The sequence below is a fragment of the Eptatretus burgeri genome, unplaced genomic scaffold, assembly GCF_056783735.1.
Source record: "Eptatretus burgeri isolate ZD-2024b unplaced genomic scaffold, Ebu_testis_v1 Ebu_testis_scaffold_36, whole genome shotgun sequence".
Lineage (NCBI taxonomy): Eukaryota > Metazoa > Chordata > Myxini > Myxiniformes > Myxinidae > Eptatretus > Eptatretus burgeri.
In genome coordinates, this window is record NW_028221986.1 from 142576 (window position 1) to 154005 (window position 11430).

Consider the following 11430-nt stretch of genomic DNA (forward strand, 5'->3'; position numbering starts at 1 on the left):
TCGTGAAATGTCTGTCTGACCTCTTTGCTCTGTTTGGGAAACCTTCGTACATACATTCAGACAGAGGGCCGTGTTTCATGTCGGCCGGGCTAAAACAATTCCTATTAGAGCACGGCATAGCAACTAGTCGAACGACGGGTTACAACCCACAGGGTAATGGGCAGGTGGAACGATATAATGGAGTTATTTGGAAAGCCGTAACTCTGGCGTTGAAATCGAGAGGACTGGGCCCTGAGCGGTGGGAGGTTACCCTTCTCGACGCTCTGAATTCCATACGCTTTTTGCTCTGCACGTCCACCAATGCAACTCCTCACGAACGAATGTTTACTCACCAGCGGCGTTATGTTGACGGCCAATCGGTGCCCAACTGGCTAACCCATCCCGGAACAGTGTTCATGAAACGCCCGGTACGACAAAGCAAGTATGAACCCATGGTGGAGGGGGTCAAACTCATCGATACTAATCCAGAGTATGCTCATGTCAGGCTCCCGGATGGCAGGGAGACCACTGTGTCGGTTCGCCATTTGGCTCCCTCAGGAACTCCACCCGCAGGTACACCACCATCTGGCACTCCTTCCTCTGACATCCCCTCCCCAGGTGTTCCCCCCCAGGAACTCCACCTGAGAATGGTGGCGACAGAGCTGCCGCGTTCCACCCGAGAGCGATCGGGGAGTCATCCCCGGCACGAGTCGAGGCTCACCAAGAGGATCGGAAGCCTCCCTCAAGTGAAACCGCCATTTACTCCCGGAGAGGTCGACGGATAATACCCCCTCGCCGACTCAATCTGAAAAAGGGGATTATCGGCATCCTCGATGCTCATGCTCCTATATGCTCGTTACATAATATATCGATGCTCATTACCATGCTCCTACAACTCAAAATAATCCTCACTGCTTGGCATGTATGCTTCTTTAGTTTAGATAGTTCGCGTTGCTTGAAATGTATACTGCTGTAGCGCTGAAGTAATCATGGTGCGTTAGTTGGGCCTCTAGTTACATTTTAAAGATGGGGAAAATGTGATGAATTGAAGGTCGTGACGTGCGATCACATGTTGCACGGCTCGAGCACGGAATAGATAAAGCTAAGGTTCCGCTCGGTCGGGGGGATTGACCCAGGGGCATTGTCGTTTACGGCGGCGGTTCACTTGGTGCTCGTTGAATGGTGAGAATTGAGAGTATATCGGACTCCGGGCTTATACTGATTTATTTTGCAGTGATTAGTTGCGCGTGTATACCTTACTGCTTATGTACTCCTTGCTGCACCTGTATCCCCTGGTGTGCCCGTAGAAGCGGCTTCAATCAAATGGAATAAAGCCTACACTCTGAAGGTTCTTCTCTCGTTTTCATTTCAGGGCATTTGAAAACTTTGACCAATATTCAATATCGTGTTGTTTCATCTTCGATACATAGTCCTTTTTTGCTTCATCAATGGGTATGATTTCACCTTATTCGATATGATCCTGTATTTCAGCAAAGAACTCGATTTCAGCTGCTATATAGTGAACAGTTGTTTCACTATCATCGGTATTGCCACCGGTAGGGGTATTTGAGGAGGGTAGACTGTCTCCAGCACACTCAAACTCATACTTCAGAAGTTGCCACCGTTCAGTTATACACTGCTTGTGATGCACAATGTCCTGTGACAGTGCATCATTGTGAGATATGACATTAGCATAGTTCACTTTCCACTCTGGGTTGTTGGAGTGTTGCACTATATCATGTATCAGAGTTCCAATATTTCCTGACCGGCATTCGTGCAAAACATCTTGAACTTTGCCTTGGCAGAAAAAGCACTTACTTTTATCGTAGTTCATGGATTTTGAACGAGTGTGCCTTGCTGATACTGACAGTTCTTCAGGTTCTCCATGGTGTGATGAGGTAGCTGGTCTCCCTATGGTTCGTTGAAGAACACCAACATCGGATGTTGCACAGGCTCGTTTATATCGCTTTTCATCACGTTTTATATGTTCTTTATTGGTGCTTGCCGCGTAGCATGTTCTGTGCCACACAACATGCTTGTCACTTAGATCACCTGCTGTCAAGTCCCCGATTTTTTTTCACTGAGTATAATGAACTCACTGTTCCCAAAACTCGCTCTCAAACGAACTGCTGTCAAGAATTTGTCGTACGTTGAATGTTCCTCAGATTGTGGTGGTTCTTTCAATTGCTCTTGTTTGGAGCTCTGACACTTTATGCATAGTTTATAGTTTATTTCTGTGCGCACCCTTTTCTCCGGGGGTTCTTCGCTCTGTGCAATGACTTATCTGCAAATAGAGAAAAAACACATAATTGATAATTTTTATGTGAAAGACACTACATGTGTATTGTCTAAATATGCAGGATCAGGCAAAGATACCAGAGTGGTCATATTGATGAGTGTTAGGGATTATGATTATTATGTCTATTATAGATCTTCTACTGCATACACTGTGTCTGAAAATACGAAACGAAATTTGTCATCGAAATTTTTATCGATTTTTGTCACTCGCTGGCCGCCATCTTGGATTTTTGTCATTAGCAATGTTTGGAAAAATTGGAAACAGCTGATTTGTAGTCCTATTTGATCTTAGGAAGTGAAAAAACACAAGTTTCCAGATTCTATATGAAAAGTTGACAATTGTATGAATTGCTACATAACAACATACACTATAAGAGGGCAAGCTAAATAAATTTAATGCATTTTCTTTTGTTTTGTTTTTTTCAGGCCTGCTCATTACCTTCACCATGAGAGGTGGGTGGCGGTTATGTTTTCATGTCTGTCTGTGAACAGGATATCTCAAAAAGTTGTGGACAGATTCATACATTCCGATTTCACGAATAGAATGTTCAAAAACAACAAGATTTCAGTTGTGCTAACCAAGATGGCGGTGCAGCGGCGACACGTCACGTGGGTTGTGCTCCTTCCATGTGTTTTATAATTCAGTGAAAACTAATCGTGATATAGGATTCTTAATCATTATTAATGATCATGTTTATTCTTATGTCTTTCAGACCGTGTTCATTGTTGATGTTGCAATAAATCGCCAACTGGATTAACAAAAAGAACGACAGTGGCAGAATGGTTGAAGGGAATCCCCAACGGAGCACAGAGGCCAAACACCAGTCTTGGTGAGGTTGAAATCAACTTTAATAACACACACGATACAACGTGCCCGGCTAGGCCAAACCTTCCTCGATACAGCACCCCTGCATGGTAACCCCGTGCACCACGCTCGCACGACGGATTGAACCACGTACTCTACTGGCGCAGTCTTATTTATGAACACGGTCTTACGTGGCAACCCAAGGTTAGCAGACGAATACGGACGTGAGACTGACTGCAGCACGTACTCCAACTGCCGCCTCTTCCAAAACGTACTCAGGTCGCCTCCTCCAGCTGTTGACTCCTGCACGTAGTCCAACCACCTCCTGCAGAACGTACTCTGGCCGCCTCCTCCAGCCGCCTACTCCTGCACGCAGTCCAACCACCTCCTGCAGAACGTACTCAGGTCGCCTCCTCCAGCTGCCTACTCCCGCACGTAGTCCAACCCCCTCCTGCAGAACGTACTCAGGTCGCCTCCTCCAGCTGCCTACTCCTGCACGCAGTCCAAACACCTCCTCTAGCACGTTCTCCGGCCACCTACAGCAGCACGTACTCGGTCCGGAACTCTGATAAACTGAGAAGGGTACCACCAGGAGTGCCCGCTAGTCTTTCGAGTAGTGCCAAGAGAAGGCCCGAACACGTGTCCGCTCAGATTAAGTAAACCACTCAGATTCTGTCGTACATTTGTATTCGCCTCAATCCATGTCACATCAACCGTTGCTTTGGAATGGTTGTGCATAGGCCTCAGGCTTCTTACATGGAAGTTCGTTGGAAGGAAATCTTTTTTTTTTACCTTCCCGGATGTTCCATCGATTATTTTACCGAAAAGATAATTCCTGAAGCATTTATGAGATAATTTAAACACTCCAGAAATCACATAAAAAAGACACGTGATTTGTGATGTCACCACACAGGATGAATTAAAATGTATTAATTATGGATATTGTAATTAATTTAAAATGTGGGAACCTCAGCGTGGAAGGGTGTTGGCGTTATCGTTGCGACTGGACAATTATCCACAAGTCCACGGGCCACGGTTCCTCATGAAAACAGTCATGGGTAATGGGGGGATTGAAGCCCACACGGAACCACATTCGCTTCGTTAGAACCTGGCCGTGTAACTGTCTGCTCAGACCAATCGGCCACTGGTCCCCAACCGGGTCGTGTAACTGTCTGCTCAGACCACTCGGCCACTGGTCCCCAACCTGGCCGTGTAACTGTCCGCTCAGACCACTTGGTCACTGGTCCCCAACCTGGCCGTGTAACTGTCCACTCGGCCACTGGTTCCCAACCTGGCCGTGAAACTGTTCGCTCAGACCACTCGGCCACTGGTCCCCAACCTGGCCGTGCAACTGCCCACTCAGACCACTCGACCACTGGTCCCCAACCTAGCCGTGCAACTGTCCGCTCAGACCACACTCGGCCACTGGTCCCCAACCTGGCCATGCAACTGTCCGCTCAGACCACTCTGCCAATGGTCCCCAACCTGGCCGTGCAACTGCCCGCTCAGACCACTCGGCCACTGGTCCCCAACCTGGCCATGCAACTGCCCGCTCAGACCACTCGGCCACTGATCCCCAACCTGGCTCTGTAACTGCCCGCTTAGACCACTCCGCCACTGGTCCCCAACCTGGCCATGTAACTGTCTGCTCGGACACTGGTCCCCAACCTGGCCGTGTAACTGTCTGCTCGGACACTGGTCCCCAACCTGGCCGTGCAACTGCCCGCTCAGACCACTCGGTCACTGGTCCCCAACCTGGCTCTGTAACTGCCCGCTTAGACCACTCCGCCACTGGTCCCCAACCTGGCCGTGTAACTGTCTGCTCGGACACTGGTCCCTAACCTGGCCGTGCAACTGCCCGCTCAGACCACTCGGTCACTGGTCCCCAACCTGGCCGTGCAACTGTCCGCTCAGACCACTCGGCCACTGGTCCCCACTTGCTGATTGAGAGTTTTATCCCTCTTAACTCTCAGGGGATGGGGATGACACCACTCATCACGTCATTTAACCACATTTTTTATCCTTTTAACTGTGTAAACAAACAAACAAACAAATACAAAGGGATGCAAGCACAACCTCTTTCACCTTCGGTGGTCGAGGGAATTAGAAAATACAAATTGTGTTTTTTGTGTATTTTTTTAAGGTTTTCTCGTTTTTGTAAAAAAAAAATTCTTCAGGGAAAGGGGGAATGGGCTTGGGTAAAAACGAGACAACATCAACCACACAAAACCCCTTGATGAGACCCCCACCAACAGCACTCCGTGTGTACGTACACTCAATCACCCGTCAATGTTCAAACTACCTAAAGGTCCTGTCAACATCCCTCATCCCCTCTATCTACTTCACTTTCAGGTACCAATCTTATTCTAATTTAAACTTATCTCCTGTTTCTGCTTACACTACCTTTACAGGTAGACCATTCCATGCATTAACTACTCTCTAAGTAAAAGTCCCCTACCTTACAACCGTCTTAACTCTCCTCATCTTTACTCTCAGGCTCTAACCCCTGGTTCTGTCACTGTCTACTCTGTTGAATAATTCATCTTCACTTATTTTATCTTCACCTTTCATTATCTTAAACATCTCAATCATATCTCCTCGTAACCACCTCCTTTCTAGTGTATAAAGCCCTGTCTCCTTCAGCTGCTCCTCATAGCTGAGTCCAGCTCGGGCCGGAATCAATCTCGTCTCCCTGCACTGAACCCTCTCTATGGCGTGTATGTCCTTCTTGAGTTGTGGTGACCAAAACTCGACACTATTCTCGATGTGGCCCCTCACTAAATTCCTATACAATGTGAACACCACTTCTTTTGATTTATAATTGATCCCCCTCCTTATACAACCTAAAACCCTATTTGCATTACCTATAGCTGCCTGGCATTGTGCTACCTGCTTACCTTCCATATCGATTACCATCCCCAGATCCTTCTCCTGTTATTCAGTGAACATGAACATATAAACATGGTCATGAATCCATTGATTTGTTCTAAAGTAAATGTTTTTGCACCAAACATGCTCTGAGTGGGGCAGTCACATTGAAATTTCACTGAAGTTTAAGATCAAGTAAATCTGAAAAACAATGATGGGAATTATATTGTTACGGTTGTGGAAATTCGCATTACACCATAAAGGGTCCTCAGGTGAGATATATCGGTAAGTTCATGTGTAGTTAGCCCAAACCCGTTGTATAGCAGGAATATATGTGATCCATTCGGGCTGCGACGCTTCAGTTAGCCGTTTTTCTTTGGCTATTGTTAATTTGGTGCAAGAACAACAACGAACATCGCCACAACCAACATCTCAACAATCACGCCATTCACTACACGACGCCACCTTCCACAACTACGCTACCACATCTTCTCCACTCGCCATTCAACGAGCACCGTGTGGTCACGATCTCCACGGGACGGATGGGAGGGGCGGCCGGGATGCGAAGGGGCATCTCCCGCCCTAGTCTTTCTTCCCTCGTCATACGGTGCGTGCAAGAACAAAAACCAACAGCGCCTGTGGGATTTTCCCTTCTGCTTTTCCCGTGCTTTGGCATGGGGGAGGGGCGATTTGAGCCAGGGGTCAAAGGTGAAAAAGGTGGGGGCCTGATTTTTGGGGGAATGATTCCCTGGCCCCGAGCCATAACTGGCTTTCCCCGTCCCCGTACGGCGCGGGGAAGGGGGAACGCGAGGGCACGCCCCTTTTTGAGAAGCTTCCAGAAGGGAGGTGGAGACAGAAATGGGGCGGGGCAAAGGGGCGGAGCCGGCCCCTACAAAAGGCGTGGGTGTGAAGAGTTGGAAGCAGGAGGCTCTTGGTTCGTTCAAGCGATTGGCAAAAGGCATGGGTGTGAAGGTCGACGAGAACGTCGTTCCATTTCCTGTTCCCTTGTCCCTGAAGGGGAATTGTGGAGAGTTGTGGTGATCGTCCCAGGTCGGAGGTTCTGTTCGTTCGTCCGAGCTGTCGGGCGGACGACACGTGCAGGCGCGCGGCACGAGCCAGTGGACCACGCCGGAGGGACTCGGAGTTACGGTCGCCAAGGACTCGACGTGCTAAGGGAAGTCGCGACTTCCTTTTCTTTTGGGGTTTTATGTAAATGTCTGTGGGTGGCGCCAGTCTTGAAAAGTAGAACTGTTATAAGTGTTGCCGTGTAAGTCATATTCGGTTGCAGATCTGCGTTGGTTCTTTGCTTATGTTTTTTCTTTACATAAACGTATACGTGTATTGCTTTTGTTCCTTTGTTTTATTGTAATATACGTGCCTTCCTTGAATAAATGTGCTTGTCCGATTGTTCCCCGTTTTGCTTCATCTTTTTCTTTTATTGAATCTCCATCTTGCATCACGTAAGGGATTCGTAGTGGGTTTCAACATCCCTGTAATTAATCGGAACCGCCAAGGCCGACGATAACTCCGCTCGGTTATCCCTGTAATATGGAACAAACCGCGATTCGTGTCCGGAGTCGGCCTGTGGCGTGGTCCCATCCCTCGGCAGATTACCCGTGCGAGTACCATAGGTTTATCGACTTTCGGCGATTTTTTCCCTTTCTCGCGCGGGTGGACTGTGGACTGGGTGGTGGTGGGGTTAAACCCCCACCCGTGACTGACTCCTGGCTGTAGTTCCCGGAGGGTCACGACTGAATTGTCCGTTCCGGTGGGCGAGGCGGCCGCCATTCGAGTCAAGCGGCCGATCGCACGCCGGACGGGCCAGAATTCGCAACAATATTATGGAATAACAGAATGAAGTGATGCAGCAAAAAAATATCCACACAATTTTCAATGGGATGTGTTTCACCAAAACTTGGAGGTCATGTTTCATTTATAGATCAGCTTACTGATGATGTAGAGATTTGTTTCACAAGTACCTTGTTACAAAGAAAATCTTGGGGGGGGGGGGGAGAATAATATTTCCCCTTTTATACAGTTGTTAGGTTTTGATGAATTGGTTTTGTTTTAGAAAGACCACATCACTTGATTATGACCCAAAATCTGTGTGTACCTTTTGCAGTGAAGTCACAAAAAAAGTGTTCTTTCCTAAATCGTTTGAGAAAGAGGATGTTGAAAGTGTTCAGCAAACGCCGTTCATCATCAGAGGAAGATGAAGAAGTTAAGAGTGATTAGACTGGAGGAAGTCTTTAATTCATCAGAAAATCATCATCATCAGAAACGAAAAAGTGAAGAGTGATAATTCATATTAACAGCGGCACAGCCGTGTTCCCGACAATAATGCAACCAGCATCCACAGACTCCATCCGAAATGATGATTCACTTTAAGAAAGGTGGGTATTGAGGCCAACATATGATAAAATTCTCGTTTTTATTAATCTGTCTGACATGCCATTTCACCAACACAATAATGTTTTTGTGACTGCTTTCCAGTGGAGGATGCCTTTTTTCCTCTGCTCTGAATGACACTTCCAAAGCAATGGATACAGATGTGGATTTTCTTTGTTATCGACTCTTGGTGTCCCCTTTTAACCATGTCGATTTTTAATGTTGTGTGCCCAGTGCCATGTTTTCTTGACTACCTGTTTGCTGATTTTGATCTCAGATGCTTTACCTCTGCTGTTTTGGCCTACAAAGAGACATGGTAGGGTTACAAACATTTATCCTCACTGCGCCTACTCCTCTTTCCCATTTAACCATCAACTCGTATCCCTCTTCATTCTTTTAAGGGATTGATACTGCTTTTAATTACGGGTTGATATTGATAAGTACGATGACAATCTTTAAAATATGTCAGGATAATTTTTGAGAAATGTGTTGCAGAATCCCACCCCAAACATAAGATCATTCTCTGTTATCCTCATTTAAGAATTTAAATTTGAGAGATTGTGCAGTTTGAAGCCTTGCTTGAGGTTTTAGAATTTTTTTTCTTCAGATTTCTGTTTCATGATTTATACAAGGATTGTTGTCTTTATCGTGTGGTCATTTGGCATCAGAGAACATGCCATATAAGTACGATCCAAAGTTTTTTTTTTTTTCATTGTATTTCATGGCTGGAACCGCAAGGCCACAGAAGTTGAAATGGCATTGAACTGATTGTGGGGCAACAGTTTGACACAATAATCAAGGGAAGTAATGAACTGGAAAAGAGGAGTAGAGGAAACACAATAACATACAAAAATAGCCTTGCATCAGTGAGATGGGACTACTTGTTTAAATATCGGAAAATGTTGATCAAACATCACAAAAACACAATCCCAAAATAAAACAGAGCGAAAAAGAACATAGTCACTTTGTCAAATTTGACCAAACAGCTGTCAGCTGTAGCGGATTTCAGTTCATCTGAGACGGGAGACGACGCGATATGGGAGTGCACCAACACCTTGAATCGCTGGAGGGAAGAGTGGCATTGAACTGCATCAGGAAGAGGATTCTACGAATGCGAGAAAGTGGAACGAAAAGGTAAGTCTGGAAATCACTTTAACTAGGATGATTTAACTGGAATAACATGTGTATACTAGAGATTCTGGGGAAGGTTGGAAGACTTGGCGAGATAGAGTCGGAGAGGTGGTTAAAAAAAAAAAATTTGGGGCCATTGACCAGTCTGCTATGTGAGTGAGACAAGCATTCTGCTTCTGCCTCATTGCAGGAAATGCCGTTAATGTTAAAAGCTTCTGATCTCTCACACACACACACACACACACACACACACACACACACACACACACACACACACACACACACACACACACACACACACACACACACACACACACACACACACACACACACACACACACACACACGATGCAGGTGTCCTCAGGCTCACCCATAGGTGAGAGCAACACTCTGTTGAAAGATGCACAAAGGCCTTGTGGGGTGTGAGTACAGGAAGCCCTCCAAAATCTCACATATTAGGTTCCTGGAAAATGCCGTGATATAGTAGAGTCAAAATATGATCCGTATCACCGAACCCCCAAAAAATTGCAACAAAACGTTTTATTAACCTCCGCCATCTTCGAAGATGGATGGAGGTTACTGTTTTCACCCCTTTCTGTTTGTTTGTTTGTTTGTTTGTTTGTCAACAGTATTACGGAAAACTCGACGGATTTCGACGAAACTTGGTGGGGGGGGGGGTTAGGTATGGTCCAAGGATCATGCCATTAAATTTTGGACTTGGTCCCCCCTCCCCACCCAAAAAAAAAATTTCGAGAAAAAATTTTTTTTTTGCATTTCTACATGTTTGAAGTGATTTCCAACCCCCCCCAAAAAAAATTGTTGGAGAATTTTTTTTTTGCATTTCTACATGTTTTAAGTGATTTCCAACCCCCCCCCCCCAAAAAAAAATTGTTAGAGAAAAAAAAATTTTGCAACTTTTTTTTCCAACAAAATTTCGATTTTTTTTTTTTTTGCATTTTTACATGTTTTAAGTGATTTCCAACCCCCCCCCCCCAAAAAAAAAAATGGAGAAAAGAACTATAACTCTGTCAGCACTGTTGACATCATATTTAATGAATAAGATATAAGGTTCACTTGAGTGACCCAGCAGTATTGGCGGCGGAGGTTTTGCACTCTCCCGAGTGCTCCCCCTCTAGTTATTTTAAATGTTCTAATAGGTCATGCTGCGTGCCAGGAAAAAAGTCTCGGGTAATCTGACCCCAGTAAAGGGGTTAATTTGCATATTTTCAAGATGGCCGCCAGTGAAAATTTCAATGTACTACAAACTTTTTTATGGTTCATTTTAGACCCTATAAATGTATTAGCAACATATTGGAACATGAGGTTTATTAATCAAATAAACATAGTTTCTCCCGCCTATGACGTACTATGACGTAACTATGACGTTTATGATGTCATAGCGAAAACCGAAAGCCAACCCCCTTTCTTAGGATGAAAGAGCACAGACAAAAGCCCCACCAAGAAGATCACAAGGTGATTATGAATAACTGCCGTTTCGGCCTCCCATATGCAGTTGTACGGTGCTGCCATCTGTGACTTTCAACTGAAACAATAGAATTTCTGGAACTGCTGATATTCACCTTTTCAATGTCCTTCAAAAGCATTGTCATGATGATAATGAATTAGAACCGAGCAAGACTACAAAGACCAGGTAGGGATTAAAACAGAACATGTATAATTTCAACATGTAGATCATGTGGAAGTAATTGGAACCCACATGTGGCCACGCCCTACAGCATAAGTATATATGGGCAGCCAATTGTAGAAAAATTCACCACATGTTTTTAAAATGAGTGCACCATGGGGGGAGGGGTCATCCATTTGGAGACAAGCAATCTGACAGTATATAGCAAGTACAAGGAAGGCTTCCATGTGGTTCGCTGGAGTGATCAGTTCTGGGCTGGACTTGGGTCCGATCTTGTTATCGAACAGACACTTATGTGATCACTCAAGTCGACTGG

At 45.6% G+C, this 11430-nt stretch overlaps 1 long non-coding RNA gene across 1 annotated transcript; it reads left to right on the plus strand.

Moving 5' to 3' along the window:
- Nucleotides 1-1611: 1611 nt before the first annotated feature.
- LOC147007729 (uncharacterized) lies at nucleotides 1612-9804 on the plus strand. Its single transcript, XR_015053956.1, has 3 exons — nucleotides 1612-2730; nucleotides 2991-3107; nucleotides 8073-9804. It is a non-coding gene; the product is annotated as an uncharacterized LOC147007729 (long non-coding RNA).
- The last annotated feature ends 1626 nt before the right edge of the window (nucleotides 9805-11430 follow it).